Here is a 17,218-nt window from a genome sequence, read left to right as displayed (position 1 = left end):
GTCTAACTGGGAGGAGGCCCCGGGGAAGACCCAGGACACGTTGGAGGGACTATGTCTCTCGACTGGCCTGGGAACGCCTTGGGATTCTCCTGGAAGAGCTAGAAGAAGTGGCCGGGGAGAGGGAAGTCTGGGCATCTCTGCTCAAGCTGCTGCCCCCGCGACCCGACCTCGCTTAAGCGGGAGAAAATGGATGGATGGATGGAGAAAAGGAGTGGAAGGTAGCAATGCAGAGATTTCACTCGAGCTCCATATGCGCAAAGCATACAATTATTCAACTCAAAATTATATATCGAGCACATCTGTCTCGCTTAAAACTGTCCAAAATATTTCCAGGGCAAGATCCAACCTGCGAACGCTGCAATCAAGATCCTGCCTCACTGGGCCTGCACCAAATTAACATCATTTTGGACCAAAATTTTTAAGTGCTATTCAGACAGCCTTGGTGTCACAATCCCTCCTAACCCATTTGGTGTTCTTCCAGATGGATTTGAAGTGGAGAAGGACAAACAATTGTGATCGCATTCACGACACTTTTGGAACGCAGACTTATTTTGTTAAATTGGAAGAATCCTAACTCTCCTCTGATAAGTCAGTGGGAAACCGATGTTTTATATTATTTGAAATTGGAAAAAAAATCAAATTCTCAGTTAGAGGATCTGTACAGAACTTTTTCAAAACCTGGCAGGATCTAATCAATAATATTTTAGAATAAGAATTATCTCCGCATTTCTTTTTCTTCTCCATTTATCTTTATTGCCCTATTAAACTCAACAATTTAGGTATATTTACAAGCTTTAAGTATTACTCCTTTGGCGATACTCTCCTTCTCAGGGGTGGGGTTTGATTTGTTTTCAATCCCATTTTTTGTAAAAATTGATCTAATTGTACGGAATGATTACAATAAAATGAATAAAAAAATATATATGTATTCCTAATGCAAATATGCCTTGGTATATTAGTGATTTGGCTACATCACTATGAACCTATACTGTACAACTTGCCACTACCCTATACAAACCTAAAAACAAATTTTCAGTTAAAAACTTTCAGGCTAAAGTTCTAATATTAAGTAAACACAAAAACATACACAAAATGACTTTAGGTCTGCTCAAATGAAAATGAGTAATTTTTTTTAAATTTAGACAATTTATATTTTTTCATAGCTATACAAATAATCACTCAACCTTTCAGATATTAAAGAAAAGTCCATAAAAGAAAAGGTTTGACTTGTTTCCCCTCTCCAGATTAGGCTGCCTCCCTGGTCATCAGCATCCAAAACAGTGTTTTTGATCAGAAATCCAGAAAATAGAAGTTGTAAGCCCTTAATTCCAACAGATGTGCGATCAGTCAATCTACTAATTGCAAAGATTAAACAGCCAGAGTGACTCCAAAGTAAACTCACCACAAGTGTAAAACAAAGCAGTGTGGGTGGCAGTTCAATATCTGTTACAGTCAGCAGAGTTGCTGTTAGGACGTCTGGCAGGTATTAGGACCTTAACGAAAATGAGAAGTGCATAATGAAGTCTAATAATGTGTGGCTTTGTTTTGTAAGTTAGTTCTAAGTCTGTAACAATTTTAAAGACATTTTATTCTTTTTTATTCTTTTTTAACTAGTAAAGTATAAAATTAAAGTTTTGATTTTTTTAGTACCCACAATTTATTTTGCAGTTGACTTTATAGACTGATCTAATGCAGTGTATTTTATAGATATGTCCGGGAGCTCCACCCTTCTAAACTGTACTGTTTGCCAATGTGTAGAGGTTATCACTATAATGGAACATTGCATTCATTAATTACAGATGTTCTGTTTGAGAAAATACAGTTTAACAATGTGAGACTACAAAGAATAATAATAAACTAGACTCACACAATGATGCATTGACAAGCTTGTTGCCTCTCAGAATTTCCTCTTTCACTCAGCCAGCCAGAGCACCCCCATTCCTGAAATACAAAACCATATTTAATGCCAATTCTACAAACACATTTTCAAATGATTTCTTTTATAAAGTACAGTATATGGTCCGCTCCAATTATGTTCAAGTGATGAACGACTACCATGCAGATTATTTTTATTATTCTTTCCTACAAAAGTAGTTCTGAATATAGGCATGGGTCACTGTTGGATTTAGTCGCTCTCTTTGATTTCTGTTTTACATTGGTATCATGCTGAGTCAAGATGAGCTAAGCGCTAAAAGAAAAATATGTCATACTTTGGCATGCTTTTTCCTATCATAAGTTTGTTATTTGTGGCAGTGTGATACTCAGTAAGAGATAAACATATTTAGTCAAAATGAGAAGCAAATAATGCACAACACTCAAGGAGTGTAAGGTGTAACAAAATTCAGGATTGGTTCATAGATTTCAATACACAACACAGCAAACTAGTAAAATTTAGAATACATAGCAATATGAATTATTTAACACTTGGATAGATTTTACAGAAAATGAAAGATAAACAGTAAAAAAATGTAATATTTTCATGGAAAGCTATTGTTTCTCAGTATCAGTTCTAATAAACACCTTAGTTCCTATTTTAATAAAATAATTTATCTTGTCCATTTAAAGTCTTTCAAGATTTTTTTCTTTCTACCAGACATGTTTTTATTCAGATTTGCCACTATAAGGGGCTATATCAAGTACAAGCATGGGTACATCATGAACCATTATTTTTTAAAACAACTAATCAAAAGGAGTATTGAATGAATAAGACTGAATAATAAGTGGAACAATATAAAAGTTAATAATAAGATAAAATTAATTCATAATGCATTTCTAACAAAAGGGCCCAAATGTTGACGGATATTTCCTAGAACCTTGCCTATGAAGTTCTGTTAGATTTCATCATGTAAACCCATATTTTTTCTCTAACATTTAAATCAGCTCTACTGTACACACAGTATGTGTTTTTTTTTTAAGTGTCTGCACTCGTACTGTTAACTCAAACGTCATTCTATTCACACAGCTCATGTTTCATTTTGTAGTGTCTTCATAGTTGTGTTCCTGAAAACTATGGTGTATTATTAGATTATTCTGTATTTTACTTTATAGTGTTACTTTGAATTTTATTTGTTTGTATTAATTGAGTAAATGAGGGGTCGATATTGTAAATAACACTCTCATCTAGATTAAAATAAGATGTGAATACATGTAAAAAACCTGAAAATGTTTTAATTCCTAAATACAACGGCGGGAGGAACAAAGAGAGGACACACAGTATAAGAACATAAAAAAAATCAAACTTACATTCTCTCTGTCTTGAACCATGTCTACGAGATGGCCAACTCTGTGCACTCTCAGAGCCATAGCTCTGGTTGTTAAAAAAGAAAGAAATGTAAACAAGTGTGCAATTGCTCTGTACTTTTGTTCACTATAGAAAAGTATTGCATGCTATAAAATAAACATTGTGTGTATTCTTATGTTTTCATTTTCAGAATTAATGGTGCTTTCATTACAGCTAATGGCAACACAAGGTTCTTATAATGTCATAATGTTTAATTATATAATTGGCCAAAATGATTTCTAATTTTAGACAATTTCATTTTCGGTTGTTTGTTATACATAATTTAGAACTTAAGTTAATTTATTATTTATTACATTTAGATCAAAAAGAAATGCAGACCTATTGCGGTCAATATTTAAATAATAGCCCGCAGCTTTCTTCTGCATCTTTTTTTTTTTTTTTTTACTTTTATGTAATAGCCATGACAAACTGAAATAAAATTTAATTGAATAAAAGTGATTCAAGGAAGCATTGTTAATGGAAGTGTACAAAAACATCCTCGGCAAAATCCGCAGGAAATGAAAGAAACATAAACACTTAAATATGTAATAACATTTCCAAGATAGCTTTTATGACAGTCATTTTGTTTTAGCACTATTTTTTGTTTAATAGTCAGTTATTTTAAATTAAAAAAACACAGCTATGTATTTTAAGTTGGTATGCTAACACAATTATGAAAGCAGTTAGTATTTTAATAATAATCTTTAAAAGAAAGAAAAAAACAAAATATGTGAATATAAGTAATGATATGCAATGCAATCAACATAAATGATGCTGAAGTGTTTTGATGCATATGACACACCAATAAAAGCTGCACATGTAGTTGAAAAGTCTAGTTTAACAGGCCAACACACAGGTATGAAGGTGAAGCTGGAAGATGAGGGGTAAGGAGAGTGAAGTTGGACAATCGTGCTGTTCCTGGGTTGGAAATGCATTGTAGAAAAAAAAAACTGTAAACTAGACTAAAAGAATGAAAGCAGTTTCAAAGCACCTTTTAACTCAGGCAGCAGAGGTGAAAAATAATCAATAATCAGCATGTTGCTGTCATTTATACTTTAAATTACATTGTAAGCTTTTAAGCTCTTCTTTTTGCTTTGGTTATCTATCTATGTGCATTAACAAATACAAAAAAGAAAAAAACAAAACACTATAAGGCCATAACAGCCTGCCACAAGGGCTTCCAGGGATGCTGGTTCAGTACTAAACACTGACTTCTGGCTCATGGTGATCTTAAATACCAGATGGAGTGCAAGGCAGTGGAAGAGATGACATGATCCCTGTGTTCTAAGGTTGTAAAGGGAATGGCAGTTAACTTTGGAGTCTCGCCACTCTCCATCTCCATCGTTCTTATCTGTGAAGAGCTTCCAAGACTGACAAGCCTGACACGACTGTCTGACAATAGGTTACATTCATAAAATCAGAAAAATAATTCTTCAATTAAAAGAGGAAAACATTTACTTAAAGTTAGTTACTATATAAAAGAAAAGCACAATTTAATGTGTGTGTGAGAGTAGAAAAGTAGGGAAAAGATAAGAGTCAAGGCTACTTACAACACAAAAACTTTGCTAGAATGTTCTGGCTAGAAACATGAAAGGAAGGGCAGAGAACAGTTCATTTATCTGTTGCTGACTGAAATAGTTGCTCAAAATGTAGACAGTTTCAATCAAACTAACCTCTTAAACAAAATTTTGGAAAAAGGTTTAAAATAATCATCACAACCTGGCTCTCGTCTTGGCAGAGGTTCATAAAATACAGGACTTCTGCCATCCTGCCAGTCCAAATTTCAGAATAAAGAAAATCAGTCTGTGGATTTTAGTTTATAGACCAGCTTATTTTCTTCTGTCTTCTCTACTAATGAGATGTTGATTTCTATGCCTTCTACAGAAGTAAACTAGCATTAAAAGTCAGGACAGATGTGTTTTTCTCTAGTGTTTGAGTGTCCTTCCATACTGATTTGCCTGTAGTGTCCATTTTGCCTGTAGTGTTTGTGGATTTCACTTCACCAAACAATAAATCTTTTAATTCTCACGGATACGCCTCTTCATTGGGAGGCAACACTGCTTTTCCTTGATGGAAACAGGAATTCACCGATCTACAAGTCTCTAACTTAAACTTTAAAACCTTACAATATCTTCTGACATATCACCTATATCCATGTATTCAATCTCTTTTTGCTGTTCCGTTATTTCACAGAGTAATAATTTCTGTTTGTTTGTGCTAATGCGATCTTTATTATATATTTTTTAATACTTTCGAATTTTCTATACTTTCATATTCTTTAACTTGCTCTGCATGTGTATTGCGCCAAAGTTTTTGAACTTCATTATGAAGTCTTTTATTTCTGACACAGATTTGACCTACGAGCTTTTCAATTCCACTTGGTTCGGGCTGATTTTTACTTTCCTTATTTTTGGAATTTGCACATAGATTATTATTGTTCTCTTGTACATCCTTTTTTGCCTTCTTTTCTCTCCAACGCTTTTGTGTCTCTTTTTGACTCTTTCTTCTTCGCTTAGTTGTTCATGTGCCATCTAGAATGTATACATTTTTAAGAGCTGGGAGCACATGAAGTGTGTGTCAAAAGCATTCTAACAACTGCGAGGTTAGATGTCCATGAACTTGTTTTAAATTTTTTGTAAGTCACCGTCTCACGGGTCTTGCTTCCTAAGGTTGTAATGTCTAGTCTTGCATGACGTCAAAGTGTCTCTCCGAGATGATCAAGATTTTTTTATATAATAGGTAGATATATATATATTGTGGAAAGACAGCCCCTGGGCACAGACAGACAGACACCAACTGTCCAGAAACACACACATTTATTTCTTTTAAACATGTCTGCACTCACAATATAGTACACAAACCCCAATAGTCTCTCTTCTCTTCTCTTTCTCTCCTCTCGCCTCCACTCCCCTCCTCACAAACTCCGTCTCCTTCCTCCCGACTCCAGCTTCTCTAATGGAGTGAGGTGGCCCCTTTTATAGTGCCCTGGATGTGCTCCAGATGCTTCCTGATAGTCTTCCGATGACACTTCCTGGAGTGGCGGAAGTGCCATATGAGTACCCAGAAGCACTCTGGGTGTACCTGGAATTACTTCCGGCAGCACTTCCGGAAGTGCTGTATTCCAGGGATCCTTAATCCTCTGGCACCCCCTGGCAGTGGTCACGGGCCACAACAGGGATGAGTTTCCCAACTCTGTTCCATTGGCCCTCCCTGCATACCAGGCCGGCTGTCCTCTCATGAACCAGGGGAGGTATTGTCCCTCTCGTGATCCTTCCAGGCATCTCAGCTGGGTAGGGATCCCAGCCGTCTGCCACACACACACACACACACACACACATATATATATACATATATATATATATTGTCACACACGTGCGATTGGGAGATATCTAAGGGGCCTGAATGATAGTAATTCCACACCAAACCAGGGGGCGGCGAGGTGCACTGACTGTATCTCTCAATCCCGCAGGGTTCCAGTGCCACTGATGATGTCACTTCCAGTTCTGGCGCCACTGATGATGTCACTTCCGGTTCTTGGCATACCTAAAAAACCAAAAATGGTTTCCCTATGACATCACTCTGAAGAATCACTCTGGCACCTTTATGTTTAAGAGTGTGGAGCACTTAGTCAATAAAAACAATTTTACTCAGAGATTTGTTATCATGACAGCATGAACTCTGATCTCTGCCATTTTCAACATCTGTTGCAGGGCCATGCAAACTTCCATACCAGACTGAGCTGTAATAAATCTGCATGGTCTCCACTGTCTAGCAACTTGCGGATGTCAGTAAAGATTTGGGAAATAAGTTGACTTTCCTCTGCTTTGTCAAAAAGTGAAAGTATAATTGATTATTTTTTGCCTTTACATAAAGCCCTGCACATATGGTAGCAAGTGCAATCAAATTAGATTACACTTTCAAAAGTATCAAGGACTGCAAATTTACTTAAATTTTGCATATAATTTTTCAAGTGACTTAATAGGTGAACAATAATTTGAAGGAGTAGTACAATTAGATTCTTTATTTACCTTACCCTTTAAGGTTTTTTAATGTAAGAACATCAAACATGAAATCAGTTATAGCACAATTATCAAAATAATAAAACGTGTTGGTGTTGTATTTACAAATATCTTTGCATTCTAAGTGGGAAAATGTCCTGTACTTTCATGCTAATTCACTAGATTTTTGATATTATTGCAGGTAAAAAATATTTTTTTTTACTAAGATTAGAGGTTAGTGCTACTACTTGATAGTTCCGTTATTCTGGGCTGAAATTGCATGCCTGGTGATGATCTGTGTGGTGTTTGAATGTTATCGCCATGTATGCATTGGTTTTCTTCTGAGCAGTCCAGTTTTCCTTTCACTTTCCCAGGGCCATTTATGTTGAATTAATTGTCATTTCCAAACTGGTCCCTGTGTGAGTTCAGGTGCTAGAGTGTGGGCCCTGTGATCATATCCAGGGCTGCACCCTGCAACCATGTTAAGCTTGACCTACATGCACTAAACTTTTTACTAAAATGGATGAACTTCAGGAAGAATTCAAAGAACAGGTGACCATTTATCACTTTGTTCTACTGGATAAAAGTCATTTGCAAAAAAAGAAAAACAAGTATTAATCTGATGTTTCCAAATGTCACCCTACTGTAAGTCATATTATTGCAAACCCCAATTCCAAACAAATTGTTACAAAATGGAAAATTCTTATTAAAACAAAAAGAAGTGATTGGCAAATTTTCTTTGACTTGTTTTCAGACACAGTATAAAGACAATGTATTTCATGCAAAAAGAAAGTAATGTGGTAATTTGTGCTTTATTGTACTGTGCTACAAGTGGGAATGAAATGAAAGCGTTCCAACTCATAATAAACGTGTGTTATGCTTGGGACTTGTTCCTGGTGTCTGTCTGTGTTGGGTTTGGGCAGCTGGTGCACTCCTGCGGGTCACAACTGATGAAAGTTGTTCATCTGTTGCAATTGGTGGTCCAAATTAGAATTATTTTTTCTGTTTGCTTTTCAAATGTTGCAGTTTTTATTGCAGGTTGCATTCCTTTCTATTTTTATTAACATTTTCAATAAAGTCCCAGCTTTTTTGGAATTAGGGTTATGGTTTAGACACTTTTTCCAAAACTGACATATGCAACATGCTATGTCAGTTTTTTGTTTTTTTTAACAAATGTTGTAGGTTTTTATATATGACTGAAGTTTAAATCCTTCAATTTTTAAAAATGTTAGAGATAGGCTGTTAATTTTAAATGTATATATTCTAAATAAAGATATTCACATATATATCTAGTTTCTATATGTAGCACACAAGGTATATTCTGAACAAAACACACACAAACACAATTAGAAAACATGCATAGAATTTCTTTGAAGTTTTTAATTATTTTGCAGCTCTACCAGCATTTGATCAGCTTGCTTTCTCAGTTAATCTGTTAACAAAAATTATTAACTTTAGGTATAAAGGTGTTAATCAAAACTCTAGCACTCAAAAATATGCCTTGACTAGAAAGTTTGATGGCTATAACTTAACCTTTGCCAACACTAATGGACAAAATATTTCACCTAATATCAAACAAAATGTTCAGTGAACCCAACAAACCAATGGCAAAATGTCCACTCCTTCATTTACAGCCCAGTGTCAGTAGTTCTCTAATCTTTCCTCTGCATCAATGAAGCCTAAGTTTGACAGAGCAGGGCACTCTATTGCATAGGGTGTGGGTATATATGGATCACAAGTCAAAGGGCTCCTGACAAGATATTGGGCACAAATTATCCAACCCCTACCACTAGCCAGAATAATTGAATCAAGGTGCATTATGCATGTGTTAGTATTCATAGGACATTAAAACACAATCTAATAAGCTCATTATATTTGCTGAGTAGATATCGCTTACTACATAATTTGTACAACAATAATTATGTTGGAATTAGCATACATTTGATGAAGAAGTGGCAAATGGGGAAAAATACAAAAACCTGTATATGTGTTGTATTCAACAATAAAGCACAAATACAGATAAATCCTTACAATAACATGTTCCCCCAATAAACACATTGGGAAATATTGGTATTATTGTTAGGTTGCCTTCCTTTTTCACAAGCAATCACAAAAATCACAGTTACACAACCTAAGTCTGTCCTTGCTAAAACCGAATTAACAATGTGGCACTGGATTTTGGTGATATTCTCAAGTTGCTCTCTAAACATCCAGTGCTGAAGCTGACAGGGTAATGTATCTGAGCCATTCTATAGAGTTACAGACAATAATTATACTGTACATCCATGATCAATATCCCTATTTTCAGTAGGAATGATTCTTTTCTTTGTCTTTGATGGTTGAAAATTTCCTCATGTGCTTGTTTCCCATTTTTTTTTCTCCTTTAAAATCAGTCAAAAATTGTATACAAAAAAATGATCTCAGCTTAGCATTCTAACTCAACTATCTAATATAGGCCATCACCTACATTCTGGTCTACATACAGAGAAGAAATGCAGAATAATAGTTAATAAACAGTTGTCCTTCCTTACAGAGACTTCCGCCTTGCCTTTCTCCTAAACAATGCTATGGTTTTCCAAGTTATTATTTAATTAACTCTCTATGGACATCTGGTAGAGTGACTTCAAATGTCTAGTTGGTTTAATTTTCATGAGGGCCCCGTGACCTGTTCAGGAATCCATATACCGGTGTGACTGACAACAAACTGCTAGAAACTGATCCATTCTTTTGCAGCAGAACAAATGAATATCCCTCTGAACAATCTGGGAGCTCACTAGTTCTAAGATCCACTTTTCTTATCTTAAACACTGTGTTGGTGGTTGAGACTTGTCAAGGAAGCAGCCTTACTTCCAGAATGGAACTTCAGCACCTAAGCTCTAATGTTAGAAGAAATCATGCTTTTCTATATGAAGTTGCACAGGACATGGCTAACTGCAGGCTGCCGAAAATAAAACTGCACACACTGACATAAAGGCTTGTGTGGCAAAGAAAAGGTAAGCACTCCATTGCAGGCAAAATGTTTTAGGTGAAACCAGAGCAATGTCCTTACAACATTGGACACCATACTTAAAGGTTTTGTAAAACTATTTTTCTGTGCCAAGATAAAGTGGAATCCTAAGTGGCTAGTAAACAGTCAGCTAAGGACTTTGTCATGTTTGACTTTGTAACAAGCTCATGATTAAGCAAAACTTCAAGATTTTAAAAACTTTTAACTAATTTAACTAATTTTACGTTACAACATTGCAGTTCAGCCCAGTCTCATCTATGCCAGTGCATTCAAATCACTGTTCTTTCCAACAACAAAAATCTAAAATGAAACATGCCATTAATGAAAAAATGATAATTTTAATAGCTAAAACTACAATACAAATAAAACCTACAATAAGAAATCAAAATGTCCCAGAACTAGAACTACAAAAAAATGAAGAAAATTAAACAGATAAAAACAATGATTCAAACAAAGGTGAGCTGACAGTAATGTCATGGTAAAAATTCCAAAAGTGAAACAATAAATAAGAAACCTTATAGATCCTCTAAATTAACAAAGAACTAACTGCTTCTTGTGTTTTATATATTGGCTTCTTTTGTCTGTCTTGCATCCCATCTTTTGTCAATATATGAGCAGTTATTATATTTCTATAATCCATGAGTTCTGTTTTTACAGACACGGTCACTTGAGTTACCTCGATATAAGACAATCGGCCGGGAATTCCATCTACATACATTAAGTAGGTAAAAAAAAAGTGGGACACTTGTGGAATTCTGGAATTATTGTCATTGCCAAAAGCAATTAACATTATTTACTTTAACATTAATGAATGTTAATTAATATTAAAATTAATCAATCAGTACCTTTTCATCTCTTCCCCATTGTCCTACTGTATTGATTAGATTTCTCCCAATGGAGAAATTTGTTTTTTTTACAGAAGCTTTTTAAATAAAAAAATACATAAATACATAAATAAATATATACACACACATATACTATGGTCTGAACAAACACCACAATGACTAAAAAAAAGGAAATTTTAAAAGCTAGATAGTACAGTATATAATTTATAATATAATAATAGTATTTATAATATCACTCTGCCAAAGACCATTAAGAAACTATCAATGACATGAATATAGGACAACACTAAACAGAAAATTAATTACAATAAATATGTATCAGACAGCTTGGATTTAAATTTTTTTAAACTTGTTTTAAGAATTTTTTGCATGTTTTATTTTTTCCAGCCATTTATTTTGTTTTGTACTACACCTTTACCTTATCAATTATCGGACTTTTGTTTTTTCCTTCAGGCATCTGATAAATTGGTAATTGCATTTTGCGTAACAGAATTAAAATGTGTATTGAATCATCTGCATCAAAAAACTAATTTCCAGTGGCATCTCATAGCAACTCAAAAACGTCCCTTTTTTTCTAAAAAAAGATTATATATTTACATTCATTTATTAATTTCCTGCTTTTCCTTTAGATCTACAAACCACAACCATCCCAGAAAATATTACATTACTGTTGTTGTCATTTAAGCCGAATTATGAGAAAAGAAAATGCTGCTTTGTTTTAATATAGTTAACAGTGGCATTTATTACTTCATGAGAAATCTAATATGCTTCTATTTGTCTTGAACACTGAAGCAGCAATAAGATACATTATACGTATGGATTAGTTCAGTACGCTCTAATCAATCCAAGATGACTTTTGTTACCAAGGGCGGTAGCAGAATGTTCCCACTGCTTTATAAACTGGCTCCGTCAGATGTCATGCTATGATTTAACCTTTAAATCCTTGTTCTTTGTACAACACATTTGAAAAGTGACTGAGACAACTTGTTTAAACGTAGGGGTAAAGGTGTATAAACACTGAGTTACTGCTTTGAGCCCCCTTTTAGGAATCTAAACTGAACATTTGGGAAGTTATGAGCAGATTAGACGCCTTATTTTTAAACACTTACTTTTAAATATTTTATTACAAGGCATTGTTCTTCAGTAAATGTACATTTATCAACAATTTTCCTGATAAACAACAAAAGCACCTTTGTGAAACCTGCTAACACAGAATGCTTTGAAACAACAGGGTGAAGAGAGCAGACCGCCCTACTCTTGATCATGGGAAAACCATCAGATTTGGATTAGGTGAAAAGTTTACTGTTTGTGTCTCTTGTCACTCAGCACCCAAGTCAACAGAAGTTAGCCAATTTCTATTAAATTTAGTAGGACTTTTTCAGTAAGAGCAAAAACCCCAGAAATAACTTTACTAGGCTTATTCTCTCCCTGGGTGGCATCTGTTGGTCATTTAATAAAACCAAGAAGGAAATAAACAATAACTGGAACAAAACTAAAACCAGTTACTTTCAACAGTTGAACATGGCTGCTTCTGAGTTTGCTAATTTTCAGTCAGTCAGTTGTTTTCCAACCTGCTATATCCTAACACAGGGTCACGGGGGTCTGCTGGAGCCAATCCCAGCCAACACTGGGCCCAAGGCAGGCACAAACCCCGGGCAGGGCGCCAGCCCACTGCAGGGAACACACATACACCCACACACCAAGCACATACTAGGGACAACTTAAGATTACCAATGCACCTAACCTGCATGTCTCTGGACGCAGATGCAGAAACCCATGCAGACATGGAGAGAACATGCAAACTCCACGCAGGAAGGCCCCAGGATGCGAACCCAGGTCTAATTACTGCGAGGCAGCAGCACTGCCACTGCGCCACCATGCTGCCCTGCTAATTTTTAGTTGAAGCATTTCCTGAATGAAAAGCAAATTTATGCAAATACTATTAAAAAAAGTAGAGTAATAGGGTATGTCTTCTTGGGAAACAACAGTAACAAGCCCAAGACCTAAAGTCTGAGCAGAATCATTAATTTCAGGCGTTTTTCTTTTTTTTTTACTTTTATTTATAGGTGGCTGGGGCCTATCCCACCAGAATCATGTACAAGCCAGGAAATAATCCAGTCCATCACAAGACCCTCCTCACACCTCCACAGCTTTGGAGCTGTGGAAGGAAAAATCAAATGCCTGGTGGAAAACCCATGCAGACTCCAGACAGATAATGACCAGGTACAGTATTTGAATCCATGATGCTAGATCTGTGAGGCACCAGAAGTGAACACTGATCCTCTGTGCTATTCACAAGAGTCAATCATTTATTGGTGAAAGAAGCACAGGAGAGAAATGAGCAAAGGGTGCATGAAAGGTTGCAATTAAACAGAACAAAATCACACGGCTATCAGCTTGGCCGGACCTATTGGTACAGTTTAGTGTCCAAGTTTTGTGTCAGTTCCCAGTTCACTTTCTCTTAATCTTATTGTCTTCCTTCCACTAGTTGATGCCTTATAACTCTAAATTCATTGATCATGTGGGGTTAAGAAGTTTTTAAACCCAGTATTTGGATAACATCTTCTTAGCCCCTTAAATATTTTCAAGAGTTAGGAATTTCCACATGTTTATAAGAGTAGCATCCAGCTACAGCTCCTTGTACTAGGTGCACTCCCTGGTGAACTTGTACTCCTAACAGTACAAGTGTTATAGATGACACCAATGGGCATTGTGGGTTTAAAGTTTTAATGCTTTAAACAGTGTACATGTCATGCTCCTCTCCTTCCTTGACTTTTCCTAAATACTTACATTGCAAATGCCATTGTTATTGTAACTCTTAAGTTCTATTCACAAAACATAATTGATAATATTTTTGTTTTTTATATGAAAGACTCCATTTTACCACCACAGTCATTGTGCTAGTATCTTGATGTGAATCGCTATCTCTTTTCTTCCAGCTTGCACTTGACCATTGATAGATATATTTCTCCATCACATTATCAAAAGTGATTCTTATATTCTGGACTTGAGTCACCTGGCGAGTAGAGGTGGTCTTATCAGTTCCAGAGGCCTTCATGGAAAAGCAGAACTTTGAGTGTCTTTAAAGGGTGTGTCTGTCTTCTGAAGCTCCCAATCCTTTGCTTCCTGGATTTATCTCACAGGGAGGCAAGGTGAATTGTGGCAATATAAATATAGCAAAATTATTTAATAAATATAGCAAAATAATTTAAAGTATAAATCACAGTGGCATATTAATTATTCAAGGCAAGGAACAGCACTAGAAATGGGCATCAGTCTATCAAAGAGCCCAGTCACACACACTGGACCAATCTGGAATCACCAATCAAGCTAGCTAAAAATATCTCTGGGGATTCAAACCCAGGACACCAAATCTGTGAGGTAGAAACACTAATCCTGCACTACCTTAAAGAAAAGATAGATAGATAGATAGATAGATAGATAGATAGATAGATAGATAGATAGATAGATAGATAGATAGATAGATAGATAGATAGATAGATAGATAGATAGATAGATAGTCCTTTAAATGAATAAATATATATAAACAATTGTTATGTATCATGATTATGTTGTGTAAAGAAGTTTTGGTTAAGGTATCAGCCAGATATAGAAGAACAACGTCTGTTTAAATGACATTGAGTCCAACTAAACTCTACAAATTTGAAGCCCTAAGCAGAAGTCAGACCAGGGTCCTAGTACTGCGGGTTAGCTATATGTGCTGTTGTGTCTCCCTTGTGCTATTATAACAAAATTACAGTCTTAAATTAAAGAAAAAATGGAATAGTATAAACATAATGTATTATTGAAGCCAATCAAGAAATCTAAAGCTTTTACTGGGACACCGTTGGAAATGTACCAGTACACGCAGAACTTAGACAAGCAAACTATGAGCCTTTGTAAATAATCAAAAAAGTCCAGAGCTTATCATGAAAATTACCCTTTATTTTTTTGTCTAACAGTAGTAGACGTCTTTGTTTGTGTTCATTTTATTCATTAATTCCATTGTGTGAACTGGAGCAGTGACGCACAATGAAGGACTGTTTAAAGAATTACTGAAAAGCAGGACTGAGCAGAAAAGTAAAATACAGTTCTTGTATTTGTGCATTGTCTGTAAGTAATTGGGTATATTATTTTGCTTCTTAATTAGAAAGGCTGTCCTATAGATTTTTTATTATTATCACTTATTTTTCATATTCCCATTGAGACATTCAGCCTGTTCAGGTGTGTTATTCACAGACTGAAATGTAATGGGAAATAAACATTACTTGGCACTATATTTTGTTTTACCTGAAATGACTAGTAATTCTCCTTAAAGTTCATGCTGTACATTGGTTGTGTTTTACACACTCCCTGTCTTTCCAAATTGAGAGCCTTGCCACTTCCGTGAACTGGATAATACATAATGTGACCTGTACTTTAAACTGCTATACTTTCAGAATTGGATATTTTGCCAAGATGAAGAATAAATCTGTATCAGATCATATCTGTTTCACTTGGCCCCATATCTTGAATGGTCATTCAGCATAGTTCAGAGGATAATTCAATGTGTTACACTATTCTATGTTTTGTTGCGAGGGTCTGACATTTGTTTTCTTCTGTTTTTTAGTGGAAGTGAATTGCAGTTTGATTGAAAAACAAAGATGAATACCTAATAACTTAGAATCAAATTCGATTTTAATCTATAAGCCTTAAAGAGTTTCTATAATAACACATGAATACAGTATTTGAATTTAGATTTTCAGATTGTTTGGCAAAATAAATGTGTTCAATGAAATGTGATATAGATAAAGATTAACCTTTTATATAATAAATTAATACAATTGTTTTAGAGTAATGTTCATTTGCAGTGTCTAGTGGTCTTATTAAATGTGGACAGAAAAATGATTAATCCCCAAAAATCACAGAACAGTAGTAGCACTGTTGCTTTGCATCAAGGTGACAAGTGTTTGCTTCCCAGGTTCACTTCCTTCATGGAGTTTGCTTGTTCTCCCCAATTCTGTGTGGGTTTCCTCTCACAGTCCAAAGACAGACAGGTTAGGTGAATTGGTGACACTAAACTGGCCCTAGTGTGTGTTTGGTGTATAGGTACATGCATATGTGTTCACCCTGTGATGGACTGGTGCTGTCTAGGGTTTATTTCTGCCTTGTACCCTATGCTAGCTGGGATAGCTTCCAGTAACCCCTGCAATCCTGGTTTGGATTAAGCGGTTTAGAAGATGACATGACATGACATAACAGATATTCTAAAAGTGAAACTGAATTATTTATTCTTCACATTTGTGACATGGATGATGGATGGGGTCCATCCAAAATGACTGGGAAGAACAGCTGAACTCAACAGATGCATTAGTTACTCTCAAGTGGTCATTTTTGTAGCAATTATTCCTAAGGCTTAAAAATATAAAATGTAAAAAGTGGAGATATGTGGTGCGAGTATCGTTGTCAGTACAATAGGTCTAGGATATTTTCATTTAGACAGATAAGCTTTATAATGCTAATTCAGAGTGTAAAACATCCAGGTTCAGGACTGTCGGATCTCTTTGGTTGATGGAGCAATCTGGAAGGGAGAACAGTCTTTACGGAAAGTTGGACTTAAATTATTATATTGTACTTAGAGTGTGACCACTAGGAACTGCTTGACCACTGCCTCCCCCTTAATTCAAATCAGGACTGTAGGGGACCAAGACCTATCATAGCAGGACTGAGAACAAGGCAGGAACCAACCTTAGACACAGCACCAATCCACTGAAGGGCACTCACAGTCACAAATGGTGAAATTTGAATCACAAGTTAATCTAAAATGGACATCTTCAGGGATGTGTGAGAAATATCAAAGTAACTGATAGAAATCACAGAGAGAGAGGAGAATAACATGCAAACTACACATAGATGAAGACAGGACATGAACCCATGTTAGTGGCTCCATGAGACTGTAACACTGCCATTGCACCACTGTACCACCCAGAGCCTGCTAAAGATATCATAATATCTATACGGCCAGGCCTGAGAGAGAAGTTGCTCTGGTGTCTGCAGGCTATTAGTGGAGACAAAGCACTGTGGAACATTTGGCTATAAATTGGGCCTT

The sequence above is a fragment of the Erpetoichthys calabaricus genome, chromosome 7, assembly GCF_900747795.2.
Source record: "Erpetoichthys calabaricus chromosome 7, fErpCal1.3, whole genome shotgun sequence".
NCBI lineage: Eukaryota > Metazoa > Chordata > Cladistia > Polypteriformes > Polypteridae > Erpetoichthys > Erpetoichthys calabaricus.
Note: the sequence above shows the minus strand (reverse complement) of the source record.